This window comes from Cydia strobilella, chromosome 4 (assembly GCF_947568885.1).
Source record: "Cydia strobilella chromosome 4, ilCydStro3.1, whole genome shotgun sequence".
In the NCBI taxonomy this organism is placed as follows: domain Eukaryota; kingdom Metazoa; phylum Arthropoda; class Insecta; order Lepidoptera; family Tortricidae; genus Cydia; species Cydia strobilella.
The window spans coordinates 383,746-406,204 of NC_086044.1; positions in this window are offsets into that span (position 1 = coordinate 383,746).

The window sequence follows — 22,459 nt, forward strand, 5'->3', positions numbered from 1 at the left end:
AATATTATTTTAACTTTATTGCACAATAAAATAAATACAAATGGTGAAATAATTTTAAGTCCCCGACAAGTTCGGCCGAATTTCACCTTTCCATACAAACGGAGTTTCGTTCTCATTTTAAAACTACGTGTTGGATTGTAATGAAACTTTGCACATACAATGACATGAGGTATATTCTAGGTATGTATTTAAGTTATATAGCTTCAGTTTATAAAACGAACGAAATAGAACAAAAACAAGTTTCCCAAAAATTCGCTGTATTTATTCAACTATAGTATCTGAAGCTACATAAAGTAATTACAGACATAGATATACCTTATCCTATTGTAAATATAAAGTTTCAGAGCAAACTAGTTACTCGTTTTAAAATGCTAGCGTAACTACGTTTGTATGGAGAACCGAGCTTGCCGGGGACCCTTAATGGATAGTAAACCCATTTTTATTGCCTTTAAAAACCCAACTCAACGCTTTACATTCACGCTAGTGCTTTGCCATGCCTCATTACCATGTAATTCTAAATACAAACAACGAAACCCTTTTAATGGGAAACCCTTTCGCAAGGAAATTACAAATTAAACAGTTTTTGCAGTAATTCTCGCCTATTTGGACAAATGATTGCATTGCGGAGCTACAAGATTTCCTATGCATTCCCTTAGAACCTTACGTATACCATTATAGGGTGTAATTTTGAGTGCAGATCTGTAGATTTAAAGTGGTTGGCAGCTACAACCACATTATTACATGCAGTTGTTAAGAACCTTTTGTATTTAGATATAACGGGCATTTTCGAGTGTAGGTTTGCAGATTAAAGTGGTAGCTGGCCCTTTGTATGAGGTGTTTTAAATTACAATCCCGCAACGTGTGGTGTTATCTTGTCTACGGCTGTATCCTTTTATTCGCTGTTAAGGATATATGTAACTGTAATTGCATTCTTTACGAAATTTAAACGCTTTGTTTGTATTAAAAAAAAAAAAAATATTGTCTTCGAAAAATTACAAAGTGTAATTTTTCCTCAGTCACCCGTTGACCACGAACGCTGTAAAGGGTTCGAAACGTCGGGATGTATAATAAATTCAATATACGCGATATAATTCGTTTTCATAGTTTCATATCGCGTATATTGATTTTATAATACATCCAGACGTTTCGAACTCTTTACAGCGTTCGTGGTCAACGGGTCAATATACGCGATATAATCCGTTTTCATAGTTTTATTTCAAAAAAATGTTTATTTCAGATCAAAAGCGATCCATATTTTGTTAGTAACATTTTAGCCTTAATACTATGTTAGTAACCTATATCTACTTAGACCAGTATAAAACATATAAAATATATAACGACTACCGTAGGCTCAAAGGGCTTAACCATAGAGTAACTTATACTAGAGCGGTACTGTCATAGTAAATTTTGTAGCCCCAGTAATTTCACTGCCATCTGTCGACACACTTTAAAACTAAAAATGAAGATTTATAAAAATACGATAGAATGTATTTAAATTTAGATAAATGATTTTTTTTATTTGCATTAATTATTTTTATGATTTTGACCCATGTTATTTTACTGATATGCGTTAAAATTGTTAAATAACAAACGAAACCATCAACGCCATCTATACGACTGTAGGCCAAAACTAGTAGCGCCCTCTGAACGAGAATCAAATTTTCTTGATTTTCGAGGCACGTTTTTTCCTTAGACTGTATCCATCTATTACGGAGTTATATCTATCTTTGGCTTAACGGACAAAACGCGATTTTTCAGGAGATAGGGAGCGTGCATAAACTGTAGGGGGCAGCACAGGAGACGTCAGATTATTGGCGCGAGGCGTAAATGTGTAGTTTACGCTTCCAAAGTAGCCCACAAGATGGCAGCACTTTCATTGGCGTGAAGTGTCAATGTACATGTGATGTAAATGTTTATGGTTCCGATTCAGGCCACAAGATGGTAGACCCTCCAACGCGCACGGTCCCTATAGGCAAAGATAAATATAACTCCGTAATAGATGGATACAGTCTAAGGAAAAACGTGCCTCGAAAATCACGAAAATTTGATTCTCGATCAGATGGCGCCACTAGTTTTGGCCTACACTCGTATAGAGGGCGTTGACTGTTTCATTTGTTATTTATAATTTTAACGCATACCAGTGAAAGAACATGGGTCAAAATCATATAAAAATAATTAATGCAAATAAAAAAATCATTTATCCATATTTAAATACAATTTATCGTATTTTTATAAATATTTATTTTTAGTTTTAAAGTGTGTCGACAGATGGCAGTGAATTTACTGGGGTTACAAAATTTACTATGACAGTACCGCTCTAGTATAAGTTACTCTATGCTATAGGTCAAGCCAAGCAATAAGAAGGTATAATTTTCGTCTTTTATCAAATAAATGAAAAAAAAATTAGTGCAGTCATTTAAGTAGATTGTAATTCTCTTGAGAAAAATTGAAAACTAAATTTCACCCCATACAAAAAGCTGCACTCCGTCAAAATTTTCGAGGCCAAAAACAAGACAAAAAGATTTTTACCCATTAAACTACGCAATACGAAATATAACGCCATTGTCAGATTAATATCTGAATTAACCAGTAGGAAGCCGTGTACGTCATACTCATAATTTTTTTTTAAATACCGGGTGTTTTCTGTAACAGGAGCATTAAATTAAACTGGAGGCTGTACTCAAACTGACCAACATTTGTTCAGCAACTTTTAAAAATAACTTGTGTTTTGATTTTCATTACACTTTAAAGTTTATTCTAAGACGCAATGTATTGCAAAATTTGTTATGTTTAAAGGGTGACAAGCAACGTCAAACACACAGATGGCAGCGTACATTGAAAATAATATTTAATTAGTATGAAAAAGATATAATCTAAATATTTCATAATTTAAAAAAAATGCTGAACAAATGTTGGTCAGTTTGAGGCGTACAGCCTCCAGTTTAATTTATTGCTCCTGTTACAGGAAACACCCGGTATATTGTATTTTTGCCTCAGAAATATCTCCTGATAAATTCCGCCGCTTTAAAAAGCAAACAGGTCAACGCGTTTATAATATTTGCAAAATGTGCAAGCAATATCGGCTCTGGAAACTATTATTTGTTACCAACGATAATTATTGGATAATCTCATACAAATATAATATTTTAATGTACTTTGCGGTTGAATTTTAATAAAACTAATAAGTATTCGGTTACACTGAATATTTTGTTGTAAGTAGGTACCTAAACTCGTAGGTACTCGTATCTATATGTATAAATATTGAATGTATATATATATGAATACGAATACTTTTATAATAATACTTTGTGCTTTGAAACCCTCGCAACGGTCTAGATTCCCATTTTTTGGAATCTTTCGCTTGCTCAGGTATCAATATTAGCACGAGCGGTTAAATAACAACTTTGCCCCCTTGTGTAAAACAAATAACTATTAGACTCCCTTAAATTTGCGATTTCTACAAGAAAGAGTGTATTTTTCCAAAGAACTAAATCCAAAAGAACATTTTCATGATATTTTGAAACTTGAAATGAAACTCCAGAGCTTTCCCGAGCTCTTCTGGTCTTTTATAATACTTTTCACAACACACTATACAAGCTTTAAACTCCTAACCCAAACTCGCAAGAAAACTTCGCCTTTCACAGAATCACTGAATTTCACTAACGCTTAAATGTACTTTCATTATAAACTTCATCTCATTATAAATCCTAACTTGGTCGATTTAGTTTAACATCGTCCGCTAGCTAAAGCGGGCACACGGAACGGGTGAGCGAGTTAACAAAAATAGTATGAATGAGCAACGCTAACTGGCGAGGACGCCCGCTCCGTGCACCCGCGCCAGCTAGCGAACGCCCGCTTCGTGCACCCGCGCCAGCCAGCGAACGCCCGCTTCATGCACCCGCGACAGCTAGCGACCGCCCGCTCCGTGCACCCGCGCCAGCTAGTGAACGCCGCTTCATGCACCCGCACCAGCTAGCGAACGCCCGCTTCATGCACCCGCGACAGCTAGCGACCGCCCGCTCCGTGCACCCGCGCCAGCTAGCGAACGCCCGCTTCGTGCACGCGCGCCAGCTAGCGACCGCCCGTTCCGTGCACCCGCGGCAGCTAGTGAACGCCCGCTCCTTGCACCTGCGCCAGCTAGAGAACGCCCGCTCCGCGCACCCGCGCCAGCTAGCGAACGCCCCCTCCGTGCACCCGCACCAGCTAGCGACCGCCCGCTCCGTGCACTCGCGCCAGCTAGCGACCGCCCGCTCCGTGCACCCGCGCCAGCTAGCGACCGCCCGCTCCGTGCATATAGCAACTGCTGTGCAGCAGTGCAGACCTAATTTTCAACGAGACTTCAGTCTAGTAGGTAGCCCTGACTACGAGCTTATGGTCCTGGGTTCGAATCCCGGGCACGTCCATCCACATCCACTTTAATCTAAAATCAAAGTGTCAAAGAGATGATCAAACAAAACCACTTTTATTTATTATATCTTATTCTATGTCTTTCCCATCACGGAACAATGGTGTTTCGGACCTTTGGGAGGCGTGCGCGGAGCTGAAGCTAACACGTAGAGGCCCTTTTGACAATTTAATGAAATGTAAGGGGTACGACGAGCGGATGCTGCCCATGCCCGTGTCATGGGGCGCACGCAGAGTAGCACCCCCCTGTATTATTACTTTATTTTATTTTATTAAATTAGTTTAAAAAATACTGCACTCCGCGAATAGCGGATTTTTATTCAATAAACTATTGCTTATTCGTCTGAACAAAATATCACAAAAATTGTAGAGTAAGATATTCCGCGTTTTTAGTTTTTGAAAATGTTTATTTAAAAGGAAATAATTCTTCGATTGAACAATCCAGTGCTGTCGAGTTTTTCGTTAAATTATTGCTTTTTAAATTCCACCTAAACTACTTCACTACCTTTTAAAAGTTTTATAGATAAAAGTACCTCACTAATTATATAAAAAAAAGGCAAAAGCACACATTAATTAATTGACCAACAGTTTGTTCTTTATTTCAACCTTCCAAAATCTTATTCGCTAAATAATTTAGTTTTCCATAAATTATTTAGCTACTAAGAAGACTAATAAGTACACAGGTCAGACGGGATGACCTAAAAACAAAACCTCTAACTAAAATATATAAAATATCTCTAATCGCAAAGCCTAAGCAGTAAATACGAGACGTAAAATACTGTCCTACTGCTCATAAAAACCATAACAAAACACATTCAATTAAACATCGTATTCTTTCGCAAAAAGATTCAAATTTAAATGATTTTCCAATAGCTTTTACGGCTGTTATGAGTAATGATAATCCCTGTTTGTATGTAAATCGGGTATCAAGTAATCCTGTAGTCTGGAGGTCAAATAGTTCTCCCAAAGGGGAGAAAGGATGACGCGGACAAATGATTCATTTAATTGTTTGGACGTTGAAAGGATTGTTATTGATATTATGTCTCATAGTGGATACAACGGAATTTCATTAAGTATGACCTAATTGACCTAATTCAAAGTAACATCAAATCGAAGGGTATCTTTACTAAGCACAAATTACAAAACACACAAAGGACACTAGGTACTTGAGTAAGTTTTAAATGCTTTTTGTGGTTCTTGAGGTCCGTTTGGTCATGTCATGTCTAGTCATTGTGCGACTTGAGGTACCGCCTTGTGCGTACGTAGGTCCGTCTGGCCTTCTAACATGTATAAATTTATCAAAATAAAATGATAAAAAAAGGCTTGGCTGTCCCATAGAAATCAGCCGCATCACATCAGCCGGAATGTATGAAACAGTCATGTTTTTCGCGATTTCGGCATTGGTGCCATAATGAAAGTTGTTCAGTATGACCTATAAAGTCTGAACGGTGCTTAAAATTTCACCCTGTATAGGAAAGCTATTATTACAACTTGTATAATTCAGTGGCATTTACCGATACATCTAGGTTCTAAAGATAGAGTACAGTAATTTATTCACAGAAAAATTGCTAATTTTTTTTTGGAAAGTGATTCATATGTAACGTCACAAGTTGAAACTACGAGCTCCATAGTTGAATCATTCTTAGACAAGGATGAAGTTAAATCCCAACACACATTTCACATTCAATCCACTCACGAACTTATATCGTGTCATCAAAAATTCAAGCAGAATACAACATCAAGACCAAGTTTTTGGTGGTTACAAAGGCGAGACAGAGACGAGGAGTCAAGATAATTTTTGATGTTTTATTTTCGTTTCATAATGTATTTAATATGCACTTACACGTTAAAAGAAGAATACATAGCACATTACACCGGCATTTTGAACGTTCCGTCATCGCTTCGCTAATGGAATTAAGATTCTGTTAATCTTAAGTCAATCTATGGCCTCAGGATTCCATTAGGACGCAGTGGTCAGATGCGCAGCCATTGCGTTTGAAATTCTACTACCTAAATATTCTGTGGATTAATACTAGCGGCTATGTGAACTGTGGGCCTCGCGACAAGCGTTATGACCTTAAAACATTTAAAAATAAAAAAAAGGCTTACTTCGTAAATGCTACACAATGGTCTTAAGTGCCATTAACCTTGGCACTCGTCCTTTATACAAATTTCCGTCTTGTTTGAAAAATAAAAACAAAACGATAGAAAATTTATATTTAACTACCAAACCTGCTTACAAAATATCACGAGAATCAGTTGAGAGATGCGACCTGCAGAGAATAACCGGACATACGAAAGAATTTTTGCTCAAGCTGAAACGGAGACCTTCGTTAACTGCTCGCCCTTGGATTTGATCAAAAATGCCTAGTCTTTCAGATTGCAATACTCGAGGAACTGTACGCTGAAGACACCGGTTCAAATCCGGCCTCACCACAGGAGGGCTTTGTCACTTTTTAGGGTTCCGTACCCAAAGGGTAAAAACGGGACCCTATTATTAAGACTCCGCTGTCCGTCTGTCTGTCACCAGGCTGTATCTATGATAATTCGTCTCGTCATAAATAGACAGTTAAAATTTTCACAGATGACAAATAGTAAAATGTACGGAACCCTCGGTGGGCGAGTCCGACCCGCACTTGTCCGGGTTTTCAGTGTTATTCTCGAGGTCTCAATACCCTGGTTTGAATCACTCGCTCAACAAATAGGAACATACAGTCTGAAGCACTAGAAAATCTCGAAGTCGGCTCAAGCGTCATCTTCGGATCCGAGTGATCCTCAAATATGTATAAACGGCTCAAAGGTCTGGCCTGCAGTGTGTGCTATATTGAATTTATAAGACATCCCGACGTTTCGAACCCTTTACAGCGTTTAGGGATGTATTATAAATTCAATATACGCTATATAATCCGTTTTCATAGTTTTATTTCATGAGTAGGTAACTATCGCGGTAACCGAAGCCAGACAAATGGTTTAAAAATATGTGAACATGTTATTGACTAAGGTGTAAGAGCGTACACTTTTGAAACTTTGGGAATGTATATATATTTATGCCCTTGACTGTACCTTAGCAACAAGACGAAATAGACGTAATATAAGCTACAATAACAAGTTTAAAACGTTTGCCGTTCGTCGCGTTATCGGCCGTGGCGGGCGGAATCCGTAACCACTAATAGGGATGTGCCACTAACAAATACCGTAAACACGTATTAATGGTACTTAGGTTACGTCGTTTTGACTTATTCCTTATACGTTCATAATTTTTACCCTCTTGTAGGAGACAAGGAGAACATGCTGAAGTGGGGCGCCCTAAGCGGCTCAGACACCCAATGCCAATGTGGGACGGCTCCACAAAGGATGGAGCACATGATATCCTGTCCAGCATGCCCGCAGGCCTGCTCTGAGCGGGATCTCCGTGATGCGACAAACAGGGCGATAAATGTCGCTACCTTCTGGTCCCGCACAGTCTGAAACCATCGACAGGAGAAGAAGAAGACCCTCTTGTAGTCTACTACTTAACATAGACCTCTCTTCGCGTATATCACCTGTTCTTATCCTAAGTTAATCTCCAGTCCAGCAATCGAACTAACGAATGACAATTGTTTTATTTATCTAATTTTGTTCCACCTATTACTACTCTGCCTACATGTACCACTTAAGAGTCTCCGGCAAGCTTGGCCGAATTTCACCTTCCCATACAAATGGATGGGAGTTCCGTTCTCATTTTAAAACTATGTGTTGGATTGTAAAAAAAACTTTGCACATACAATGATATGATATTAGATATACCATCTAGGTCTGAAATTAGTTTATATAGCTCTAGTATATAAAATAATCTAAATAGAGCAAGAACAAGATTTGTATGAAAAGCTTAAATTCGCTGTATTTTTTTTACTATGGTATCTGAAGCTACATAAACTAGTTACATACATAGATATACCTTATCCTATTGTAAGTACAAAGTTTCAGAGCAATCTAGCTGACTAGATGAAAATGTGAGCGTAACTATTTCAATTTCAATTTCAATTACGTTTGTATGGAACCGGAAGCCGGATGGAGAACCGAGCTTGCCGGGGACTTAATGGAATTTTAATTTCTGATGTACACATGGTTAGGTATAATTTTTACCGAAGCTCTAGTTTTTACAAAATGGAGTTCCATCTCAACCTCGAACCCAGAGAGGAAACTAGGATATATTACTTCGGTTTCCTCGTGTTGATTTTCTTCAAGAGACCGTTAGGTCCCATCACTATTTCGTTAATTAGATCACGTAGTAACTGTTACTTAGCGACGGGTGCGTATCGGCGTTGATTAAACCACTATTTTGGTTAAAGAATTAACAAGATTGCTTCGGGGTGAGTTTTGAGAGTTGGCATTCGACTGTTTCTACCCTGACATTACGGTGAAGGCTTTTTGGATGAGATTTTTTTGTTTTCTCGCAATAAAAGATCCCAGCACATCGAAACTTAATGCGTACGCATTGACTTTATGCAGAGTGTGGGTGTGATATAATAAAGATAATGTTTTTTATTCAATCCGACTTTCCCCTACTTTTAATCTCCTTGATAAAAAAATGAGTGACGGATAACTCGACAGTAACATCGCAGACGTCAACGCTGCGGCAGTAACGTTGCGACAGTAATACTGCTGCAGTCGCAATTCGAAAATCACCAAGAGTTTACTGCGTAAACGGTGCGTCAACGTTTTACGAAGCGGTGTAGCCGAATTTTTTATCTTTAAATTTTTTAAACTACTTTAAGTTTGTAATATTGTCTTCGGTTACCGCGATAGTTACTCATGAAATAAAACTATGAAAACGGATTATATCGCGTACATTGAATTTATAATACATCCCGACGTTTCGAACCCTTTACAGCGTACGTGGTCAACGGGTGACTGAGGAAAAATTACAAAGTGCAAAAATACCCACATACTAAAATAATGAACAATCATAGACTATAAACGTTAAGGCTGGTTGTACAGGGTTCGAAACGTCGGGATGTATTATAAATTCAATATACGCGATATAATCCGTTTTCATAGTTTTATTTCATACCTTAAGTTTGGTTTACTTTTTTGAAACACAGAAAGGTTAGATATCATTTAAAAAAGACAAACCGTAGGGAATCAAAGGTCAAAGGGGAGGAAGTCTCATAATAAGCACTTTATGTTAACAAGAAACTTTTGCCAATAAAGAAAATGCTTTTAAGAGGGAATAAACAAAATTTTTAAAAGGTAAGAAATAATCTCTTAAGGCTAGTAAAAAAAATCTTCCCTGGTCTTCGAACTATCTTCATACGAAGTGTCATTAAAGTCGGTTCAGCGGTTTAAGCATAAAGAGGCAACAAACAGACAGACAGTTACTTTCACATTTATGATATAACTCGTAGGTATTTTGAATACTTATGTTGCTTAGCTTTGAAGATAATTTAACAAATAAAAAGGTTTTATTTATTGTAAGATTCACTGAGTCTAAATCTGAATAATACATTAAGATTACTGTGGTTAGTATATGGCGTATATAGGCCGATCCTTTATCCTTTTGTTTTATTCAATTATCCATTAAAAATATGGTCCTATGTATTTGTACTTCATTTCATCCTTAACTTTTATTTATTTAACACTGCTCCCATTCACCCTATTTTACGGTGCGAAAAGGCGTTCATTTAAATGTAAAAGAAAATCCCGGGTCTAGATTAGAATAAGGAGATTACACAGACAGACTGGAGATGTTTCTGTTTTAATAATTTGATGTGGTTTGTATCTTGTTTTAATACGACCAGTCAGTGTGCGCCGCTGCACCAATCACCGTGAGCCACTATAGTGGCTCCTCCGTAGCAAAGTGACGTCGGCGACGTCATAATGACGTATACTATAATACGGACGTAACGGACGTCATAATGACGTATAAATGCTACCTGGGTAACGATGTTTGGTCTTGGTGCTAACGAAATGTAATAAGGCCTCCTCACTGTAGAGATGCAACGGATACTTGTTTGGCCGGATACCGGATACGGGATGTTCTGCCTGGCCATTGGACGAATATCAATATCCGGCCCCCGAATGTTCGGCCGGCGGAACTATATATACATTTCGGTTTTTCAGGTGCTTTGACTTGATTAGTAGCGAACGTTTGCGCGGACTCATTTTTAGGTTCGAAATTAGTGCATGTGCAAGTGAGTGGAATGTTTAAATTATTTTGATATAATAAACGAATATGATTATAACTTTGATTGTTTCTTAAATCCAATATGTTCACTTCGAAATCAACCAAAGTTACTATCCGGTAACCGGCCGGATAGTAGTCACTATCCGGTATCCGGACGGATAATCCGGATATCGGATAGTAACCGAATATCCGGTGCATCACTACTCCTCAGTCATTCACTCTTGACAGAGTCGTCGTGGTTGTATGATGAGGCGTATCTATTGTGGATAATGCCCCCGCAATACGCTTCCCTTCCCCTTGCCATGGTCTACAGCCTAACGGGAACATTGGACTATGGTGGTTTGTCTGTCAAGCGCGTAGGTGACCCCGTGACCGCTTGTGGTCATCATAAGGCCACTCAGTAATCATGTATATATGCGCGTGAGATGCCTGATGACGACACAAGGTCGTATCAAAATAAAATGAAAACCATCAAATTTTTAGGACAGAATTGGCCTCCTAGACAAACGGAAAGCGTTCTCTTGCTCCAGTTGTAATGTTAAATGGGTCCTCTTGTATGAATAATGAACTGAGCTGTTTTAACAGGGCTAGATTTCCAAAATCTCCGCCATTTTTAGGGTTCCGTATCTCAAAAGGAAAAAACGGAACCCTTACAGGATCACTAGACTTCTTCGCTGTCTGTCTGTTTGTCTGTCCGTCTGTCACCAGGCTGTATCTCATGAATCGTGATAGCTAGACAGTTGAAATTTTCACAGAAGTGGTGCTCTCCTCCCATACAACAAACGTGATTTTTTTGCTGTTTTTTTTCCGTAATTGCGGTACGGAACCCTTCGTGCGCGAGTCCGACTCGCACTTGGCCGGTTTTTTATAATATTACCGCCGCCCAGCATGGACACCCGCAACAACAGACGCATTGTAAATGCGTTGCCGGCTTTTAAGATGGGAATACGCTCTTTTATTGAAGGTTTGAATGAAGGTCGTATCGGTCCGGAAATATGATTCCACAGTTCAGCAGCAAAGAATACAACGATCATTCATCCCGCCGCCATCTTGGAACGTGACAATGGAATACCTCGCGGGCAGAATTTAATTTCACGCGAAAGACTTTAGGCATAATTAAAAAGGGACTCATTATCCGTTGGATTGTTGCGGCACAGTAAAGAATGTAAAACAGTAGGTAAGGAACTTTTTCAGCGTAGCTTAGTACTCCATTATTACTTTTACTACATACCTACTTATAAGCACTTAAGTTACAAACCCCAAAGCTACTTTATGTACAATCATTTTTTTATAATTTAAATATGTATATCTAAACAGGTTTACTGTAGTTGCAATTGAGAAGTTATAAAAATCCAGATAGATATAAACTGAAATAAATGTCATATACTAAGAAAAAATGACTAAGGCCTCCAGTGCCCCAGGCTGGAATCGAACCAGCGTCCTCTGCTATCGCGGCAGGTGCCTGTGCCATTCGGCCACTGGGCCACAGCGGCATAGGTCGAAATTTTCCAAGTATATGCACTTGTTACTGAAGGCTAAGGCGCCCCCTGGCCATCCCTAAGGTGAACAGTATGGTTCGACCTTCTAACTGAATCATCCATGTGATTTCGAGCTAGCGAGAGAGATGGCGCTGCCAATCAATACTGTTAGAAGTATTAGAACAAATTAAATTAAAGTATTTTCTGTAAATAATTTAATTTGTTCTAATACTTCTAACAGTATCCAGATAGATAGTTGAGAAGATAGTTTATTATTCAAGTAGGCATATAACAGTGCGCTTATGAACGTCAAATAAAGCCACACGGGCTCTAACCCTACACCTCTTCCTATTTTAATCCCCCCCTCTATTGAAGGAGCATATCCCAATATGGGACCGGCAACAAACTCGGCGGGACACATCTTTTCGAAACATTACATCATGTTATTGACTTTTCTTTTGTGGTGCAATATAGTGTATTTACTTACTTACTTACATCTTATAATTAACATGCATTACGTGTTCGTATTACAATAAATTATATAGCTTCTGAAATAATAGCTTTTAAAATACTAGTATCAATACGAATACCAAACATAATAAACATGGCATTTCCTTGGTCACTTAACTTTTAGCCTCATTGTGAAAGTGTGGTGAAAGTAATCATTGCAGCGATAAAGCCAGGAGTTGTGTTGTTATACCTATAAGTTAGTATAGGCATAGAGTAACTTATACTAGAGCGGTACTGTCATAGTAAATTTTGTAACCACAGTAAATTCACTGCCATCTATCGACACACTAAAACTAAAAATGAAGATTTATAAAAATACGATAAAATGTATTTAAATATGGATAAATGAGTTTTTTTATTAGCATTAATTATTTTTATAATTTTGACCCATGTTCTTTCACCGATATGCGTTAAAATTGTTAAATAACAAACGAAACCGTCAACGCCATCTATACGACAGAAGGCCAAAGCTAGTGGCGCCCTCTGACCGAGAATCTAATTTTCTTGATTTTCGAGGCACGTTTTTTCCTTAGACTGTATCCATCTATTACGGAGTTATATCTATCTTTGATTTAGGTATAACTAACATAGTCTTAAGACTCTTAAGGGAATGTACACTAACGTGACACTAACACTATGAACCTGGTCTGAAATAAAATATTGTATTGTATTGTATCGTTGCAGTAGCAATGGAACATTTTCTTATTGTAATCAATTTTAATGGTCCGTTGATAATAAACCTTGACTTACTGTTAAATTCTGTGCGCCGCCGATGAGTTTTGAATCGCTTTAGGGACAGTTCGGGACTTCGATAGCGTATTTAATCAGTTCGACAAGGGTGCATGGGTGCGGCAAAAAGATAAGTAATGTCCTGCTTTATTAATAGAACCTTGTTTCGTTCATTTCAAAATTAAGACTTTTTGTTGGGTCTAATTAATGACATCTATGATATCTATTGTAGATAACATAATATAGTGCAGATTTTATTCGAAATTCGGATTCAGACCACGCCAGTTAATGTTGCAGTATTGCAGTGACACATTATTGCTAACTACATTGCTGCCGCAAATGTCAAAAACAGGGCAGAAACATCGATTTTGGCGCGATACCACAAAAGTCAAATTTTATTTCTGTCAGTGCACATTTATCTATTTGTAACCAGCGACCCGCCCCGGCTTTTCACAGGTTACCTTAACAAATTATACACCTAAACCTTCCTCAAGAATCACTCTTTTGATAGGTGAAAACCACATGAAAATCCGTTCAGTAGTTTTCAAGTTTATCGCGAACATACATAGACAGATGGACGCGGCGGGGGACTTTGTTTTATAAGGTGTAGTGATCATAATTATTACCTGCCTTCAAATAAATTAATTTCCAATAAATGAAAAATATCAAACATATAAATCCAAAAAACAAAATTTTCTGCTTTTCCGACCAGATTTCGACATAACGTATTCCGTGTGATAGTGCGCGGCTAACCTAATCACGAGTGTGCGGCCGAAACTCAATTCAGGCGACGCTGGACCGTGATTCGTTCACTGTTTTATTTGTTACTAGCGACCCGTCCCGGCTTCGCACGGGTAGTTGAACTTATTTACACATAATCTTTACAAATTATACATATAAACTTGAACTTTTAATATAGATTTACGCGTACCCCGCAGAACAGAACGTAGTTGTCGCAATAAAATGTTATTTAGCATCAAAAGCAGCAGAACTAAACATGCGCAGCACTCATACATTAAACGCGCATGTAGGTTGTACAATGAAAAGTGCCAAAACGTGGACATATTTAGCAGCTCATTGAGATTGTTTAAGAAATTAGCTTATTATTCTTTGAGATAAAAATACCCGATTCTAAATTTAAGATTTCGGCATATATCTCGTCACACATGTGGTGCGGCATGAAATAGAAGAAATTAAATAAAATTGAACTAAAGAAAAAAAATCGTACTAAATTGTTGCCATCTTCTTCTTCTTAACAATTTTCTACAATTTCTTGTCGGACTATATCTACAATATGCATGTCAGACATATTAATAAGTTTTTATTAATATTCGTTTACATATAGGAAACTATAGGTCTATTTCTAGAAATATGTTACTTGATAAACTCATCTGTTTTATAAGACTGTTTGTTTCTTAATAAATAATAAAAAAAATAAACCTTCATCTATTAAAGAAAACCGTATCAAAATCCGTTGCGTAGTTTTAAAGATCTAAGCATACAAAGCGACTTTGTTTTATAGTTTTATATGTAGTGATACTCGACTCTGCCTAACAATTTATTTGAATACAAGTCTTTGAACTCTCCCTTTAGTAATTTTTTTTATTAGCCTAATTTAGTGTCCCACTGGCCCCACTGCTGGGCAAAGGCCTCCCCTCCACCCTGTCGTTTGTAGTTTCCCGCCAGTCCGGATAAAATGCGTCCAAGTCTTAATAATATGTATCGATATCATTCAAAAATTTAAAATTGATCAAAATCAACCTAAACACTCAGCTAAACTGCGGAATGAAATGTCAACTGCGGTATTTCCGGACCTATAAGACCTCGAGTCGTGGTAGGGCCTTTTGTGTATTCATCATAAATATTTTTCCTGAGTTAAGGATGACTCAAAATAAAAAGCATTTATTTGTGATCCTTACATAACAATAACAATTAAGTTACACAAAACACTTTGGAATGTAATGACATTATTGTAAATAGTTTCTTATATCTTTTCGTATTGTATTTAGTTTTTTTTTTATAAGGATGACTGACGGTAGTAGTGGCGTACCGTGAACTAGTCTAGCCGTGGGCGTAATCGCATCTGCGAGACCCTTTTCTTTCACTGTGTCCGAAGGGGCCTCGCGCGCGGCCCTTGGCCCACTTTGCTTACGCCTAGCTACGCCACTGCAAGACCGGGCCGGGCCCGGGCTGACGCGTCCGACACGTCATTTTCTATGACGGCTGATCGGTGATCACGTGGTGCTTTCCGTGGAAAACGAAGCGCTGGAAGCTCCGGCCCGGCCCCGGCCCGGTCTAGCGTGATTCATCCCTTATAGATACTTTCTATTAAGAATGAATGGGCCCTGGAGGGAAAGTGACTTAAAACCTAAAGTTAATAGCTCATTTCGCTCAAAGGAAACATTCTTTTATTTTTTTGTAAAGAAACAAACCTGCATTCAAAGATTTTAATTTTTTTTACAATTTTGCTTGTCTAAAAATATTCTTGAATTCTAAATATTCGATTTTATTGATATTTTGTACGACAAACGAGTGTAACGCCTAATGTTTCTTAAAGAAATGTTATTATTAACTGTATCGAATAGTAGAATAAAATAGCGTGTTTATTTTTTTTTAATCTTTATTCGGTTCGATTCCCGGGTGAAACAAGCAAATTTCAAGAAATCTTTGAATGCAGTTTTGTTTATTTTCAAAAATAAAAGAATGTTTCCTTTAAGCAAAATGACCTTAAGGTTTTGAGGTACTTTCCCTCCAGGGCCCATTCATTATTTCCACACTGTACGAGTAGGTAGGTATATTATCTATTTCGACGTCTAATACCCACAACACAAGCCTTATTGAGGCTACTGTGGGACTAGGTCGATCTATGTAAAACTGTTCTATAAAATAAAAATAAAATATTCTATTCTGCATTTCTATCATCCGATTACAAATTAAATTATTTTAAAATGCGTTTAACCAGGATCAACCATCCGTTGCTCCATTTTTAAATCGTATCCAATATCACCCTTCTTCAGCTAATTGCTTCTATAATGACTAAACATTTTCCCAAGCTCTTTTTACCGTCGGAACCCATTAACCTAAAAAAACCTGAAATTTATCTGATAGCTATGCAGAAGCTAATTTTACTTACTTTTAAAAATGAAATACATAATTTAAAGGTACCGGTCGGAATAAGATAACACCAGCATTACTGCAGCAGTGTTGCAGCGGGATATTCCGGACAGGGGACAACGAGACGCTCTCTATCGCACTAATGTATGTATGTAATGTACTGTATTCCCTGATTAATATGACCTCGGTCTCTTTAAAACAAGAGTGAATAGGCTGTTACTGAACCGGTGAGCTCCATCTTAGGCCCTGTCTTCACTTTCCATCAGGTGTGACTAGGGCCAATCGCCGATCAGTTTATAATATAAAAAAAAAAAAATAATAACAAAAAAAATATTATAGGACATTCTTACACAGATTGACTAAGACCCACGGTAAGCCCAAGGAGGCTTGTGTTATGGGTACTCAGACAACGATATATATAGTATATAAATACTTAAATATATAGAAAACACCCATGACTCAGGAACAAATATCTGTGCTCATCACACAAATAAATGCCCTTACCGGGATTCGAACCCAGGACCATCGGCTTCACAGGTAAATGTAAATGTGATAGAGAAATAAAGAGTTTCATTGTTGTAGTGCTAACGAGTGGCATCTTAGCTAGGGTCCCAGCAACATCTCTGAATCGGCATTTTATCGAAAATATTTAATTTGACATTTGTGGTAGCAGTAGGTAATGCAGTCGGCAGCAATGTTGTGCCGCAACACTGCAGCAGTAATTCTGGTATAGTTTACTGTGAATCCGAACGGTATCTACATTGTTCGGTCGGATGGCGACCCGACAGCAATGTTGCCATTAGCATACAGCAACCTCATGATATATCAAATAAATTGCTTCCAATCCGCCGCCGCAGAGATCTTCACACTCTTTCTCTTCTCTTCAATGTTCTTTTTACACCTTCTTCTCCTGTATACCTCTCTCAAAAATTTCAATTTCTGGCTGAAGGCAGTGGCCACCGTCTCCGTTCTAGCGCGAATTTATCACTTGCCATCCCCTCTCACAAATCTCGTGGATACAACAAGTCCTTCGCAGTGCGTTCAGTGAAGCTGTGGAATGAGCTGCCAGTTTCGCTCAGACAGGCGCAATCGCTTGCGTCGTTCAAGAAGGGTTTAAAGAAGCTATGGTTATTCTGATTGATTAATGTGCCTATATTTGTATTGTATGTTGCTTTATATTTTTCTACTTCTTTCCAATTTTTAGTGTATTTTCCCCATTCCTTTTTGTGTAATATATTATATGTTTATCCTATTAATTTTGTATGTATTTATATCCTTTATCTTTCTGGTACCTTGTTGTACATTTTGCTACATTTGTCACCCCCTTTTCACTTTCTCCTCTCATCTACTCAAAGGTTAACTGGAAGAGATCCCTCAAAGGGATAAGTTCGCCTTTGTACATCTTATTATTTGTACCATGTAATTTTTAATGTGTATATTTGTACAATAAAGAGTTTACTACTACTACTACTACTATTGACGTTGCAACGGTAATGTTGCTCTGCAGGTGTCAACTGCAAATGCATTACAGTTTTGACATTACTGCTGCGGTGTTGATGTCGTCGCTGTATCTGATAATTACCTAGATAAAATGAATGAAACATTGAACTATGTGCTAAAATGAGTGCCATAAATTACTGCCACGATTATGAATAACTAAATATAGACTAAGTGAATGCGGTCTCGATTGAATAGGTACAATATGACTAAATATAGACTAACTGAATTAAATCTAAGAAGATAAAGAAACAAAGAAATTTTAATAATATGTATGAAAAAACCAGCCAAGTGCGAGTCGCACTCGCCCACCGAGGGTTCCGTACTTTTTAGTATTTGTTGTTATAGCGGCAACAGAAATACAGCATCTGTGAAATTTTCAACTGTCTATCACGGTTCATGAGATACAGCCAGGTGACAGACAGACAGACGGACAGCGAAGTCTTAGTAATAGGGTCCCGTTTTTACCCTAATGCGTTTATGCCCTAAAAACACCTATTGAAAATCCCCCAGGTCTGTCCCCTGCAGAAAGGTGCCCATAAGGCTGGCTACGTTCCCTCGCTGAGTGGCGATGCCTATTCTTTGGCCTAGGAATGAGCCAGCCCTAGGGTCACCCGTAGTCTCAAACTGTTTTTTTAATGCTATTTTTATTTTCTGAAAATAATTTAATTTGTTTTTATTACTATATAAACACTTTCACACTAACACAAACACCACACACACACAATTTTGGTCACTTATTTATCTTAGTATATGACATTTATTTCAGTTTTTCTGTTTTTTTTGGAAAAGGTAATGGACGTCAATATAAACTGCCGATAGCCGAGCGGTTCAGGCACCTGTCCGGTAACCGGGGGACGCTGGTTCGATTCCAGCTCTGGACACTGGAGGCTTTGTTATTTTTTTCCTTCTTATTATGACATTTATTTCAGTTTATAGTTTAAATAGTAGTGTGTCTAAGAAAATAATTTAATTTGTTCTTAGAGTAATGGACGTTGTTGCAGTTTTCCATACACGTTACACATTAATTATTAGAGTACCTATGGTTAGGAATTAAAAATTACCTTGTTTAGGTACACGGTAATATCCAAACACAAAAAACACCTACTTTTTTTACTACCAAAGAAATACCTACTTAAAACAAAGCCTCCGGCCAAAAAGGTGATTATAATTCCGTCACCATCCCTGAGTTACGGCCTAAAATCCCCGACCACTCAATTTTTTTCAAGTTTATGCCGAACCATCCGCTCGCCGCTTAAAATAAGCTGAGAATTATGCGAGACCTGTGCGACATTACAAATGGAGAATACTGCTTATATTTGAGACGCGCACAAACGCAATGATATAGACATGAGTAAAATAAATAAACCAGTGGCTCTGCGACCTGTGAGTAGACTGTGTGATACAATACAATAAAATAATTTATTAAGAGGCCGTAGTCGATTTTGGAGCAAAAATGTAAAATTGATAGATTTAGTCGTTGAAATGATACACGTTTTGTTACGTAATATCTAAATAACAAGTATTGATTTCTATTAGCACGTCTTCTCATCTTGCCTTTTAATAATGAGGTCGCGAGCGTGCGTCACCGGTAATGCATGAAGAGAAGGAGCAGTTTTTTAAATATTCATCAAAAAATCATGGTGGTAAATTATACAAATTGATGTATAAGAATAGTTTCAGCAAATGTTGTAGATTGTTTAAGTATCAAAATTACGTTGAAATTAAGTCGATTTTTAGAGAAATTGTCACTTGTTTTGTAGTAATTTCTGGAGAATATTGATTTCGTCTAACTTTCATTTACATTACTTCAAAGTCATAATAATAAAAATGTAGTCTGATAAACGTCAAGTACAGCATATGTGTAATACAAAATTGCCATGTTTAGCCGTCCAAACTTTACGAAATTTACAAATAAGTGCGACAAAATCAGTGCTTTACGCGCGATTATCTAAACGTCCATCAGAAAAGCAAACATTACTAATTTAGTGAGTCTGTTTTCAAAAAATTGATCTGATAAAAGGTAAGATAAGAAGACGTGCTAATAGAAACCAGTACTTTTTATTTCAATTAGGTAACAAAAGGTGTAAAATTTCACGGACTAAATCTGTCAATTTTACATTTTTGCGTCTAAAATCGACACCGGCCTCTTAATAAAATTACAATTTTACACGTCATAGTAATTTTACATTACAAATTACATTATTTTTTATATACATATACATTTAGTTATTAAGAAAACAATGCATTATTATAAATTCGTTACACTATTGTTAACCTAATGTAGTATTATGGAACACTCATATGTGTCGTTCCATTTCTATCAGAAAAATTCATTTAATGAATAAAAAGCAGCAGAGACTAGGTATTTTTTAAGTTTAATAAACTTAATAAAATTTCTTCGTTAAGTCCTTATCACAGCGAACTCAAGATGGTCTTATGCGCCATTTATGCCAACTTCGGACATTTAGAATATTTACCAAAGACCATTTGTTGTACTATATTCACTAAATTTTATCTAATTCTGTCGAAAAAAAAGACTACAATAAAATAAAAATCGGCTCAAAGAACAGATACTTAAAACAATGATAAATTATGTAAGAACCATAGAGTAACTTATACTAGAGCGGTACTGTCATAGTAAATTTTGTAACCCCAGTAAATTCACTGCCATCTGTCGACACACTTTAAAACTAAAAATTAAGATTTATAAAAATTCGATAAAATGTATTTAAATATGGATAAATGATTTTTTTTATTTGCATTAATTATTTTTATGATTTTGACCCATGTTCTTTCACTGATATGCGTTAAAATTGTTAAATAACAAACGAAACCGCCAACGCCATCTATACGACAGTAGGCCAAAGCTAGTAGCGCCCTCTGAACGAGAATCAAATTTTCTTGATTTTCGAGGCACGTTTTTTCCTTAGACTGTATCCATCTATTACGGAGTTATATCTATCTTTGGTAAGAACCTAATAAGCTAAGACAAAAACAAGTATATGCCCATGATAAAAATATAAAAAAAACTTTCCAAAATATTCATCATCATCATCATCATCATGTCAGCCGATAGACGTCCACTGCTGGACATAGGCCTCCCCCAAGGCTCGCCACTCCGACCGATCCTGTGCCGCTCGCAACCACCGAATTCCCGCGACCTTCACCAGGTCGTCGCTCCATCTCGTTGGAGGCCTACCGGCAGTTCGTCTTCCGGTACGCGGACGCCACTCCAGAACCTTCCGGCCCCACCGGCCAACAGTTCTGCGAGCAATGTGCCCCGCCCACTGCCACTTAAGGTTTGCAATTCTGCGAGCTATGTCGGTGACCCTAGTTCTACTGCGGATATCATCATTTCTGACTCATCACGCAGAGAAACCCCGAGCATAGCTCTCTCCATTGCCCTTTGCGTGACCTTGAGCCTTCTTATGAGGCCCATTGTTAGCGCCCACGTCTCAGATCCGTATGTCATCACTGGCAACACACTCTGGTCAAAGACTTTTGACTTAAGACACTGCGGCAATTTGGACGAAAAGATACTGTGGAGCTTCCCGAACGCTGCCCAACCGAGTCGGATTCGACGAGTGACCTCTTTCTCGAAGTTGGACCTACCTAACTGGACTGTTTGTCCTAGGTATACATAATCGTCAACAACTTCGAGCGCAGAGCCTCCGATTAATACGGGAGTTGGCACAACATGGACGTTAGACATGATCTTCGTCTTGTCCATGTTCATTTTCCAAAATATTATTTTTTAACAAACAGGCTGAAGCGGCGAACCTAAGATAAATAAAATAATAGAATAAGTATGTGATGTGATTACATTACCTGGTTTAAAAAGTAAGGACTATCTTTTCCTCTCTTTCGTTAATTTAAGTTAATTTATTATAAGTTAATGTTGAAACGCGGTTTACATATTTAATTAATTGTGGAGGTGCGTAGGGTGTCTGGTTCTGGCTGAAAAACAGCGCTGAAGTGTCACCTATGTGGGCGGGCATTTTCAGCATCATGCTGACGCCAAAACCGTTTGCCACATTATTGAGAAAAATATAAATATTATAGTTTATAAGGTATTATTAGAATAGTTTATATAAATTAGGTTAGTTTATATTTTGAACCTACTTTTTTGTGCAAATAATAGTACATTTCGATGCTAGTGCGGAAAGTATGTCATTACTTCACGAGTACCGAGATATCTTGCTACGAGCCGTAGGCGAGTGGCAAGACTCGGGACGAATGAAGAATGACATTTCCGCACGTGTATCGAACGACGTTTTTTAATACAGTTGCGCAAAAATAAGTAAGGAAAGGAAGAAAAACAACAAGTAAGAAATAAAAACAATATCGAATGTTGCCTTTGGAACCTTAGCTTGCGGTAAGAAAAAACGCCTCTTACACCTTCCATAGCTATTCCGTTCCATTCAGACAACTTTTCAATATTAAAAAATAAACGTGTTATAATGATGAAGAGGTAAGTAATAAAATATGAAATATGTATATTTTTCGTATTCTTACAGTAACAGTAGGTTTTTATGTTGATTACGACGTTTAAAGGAAA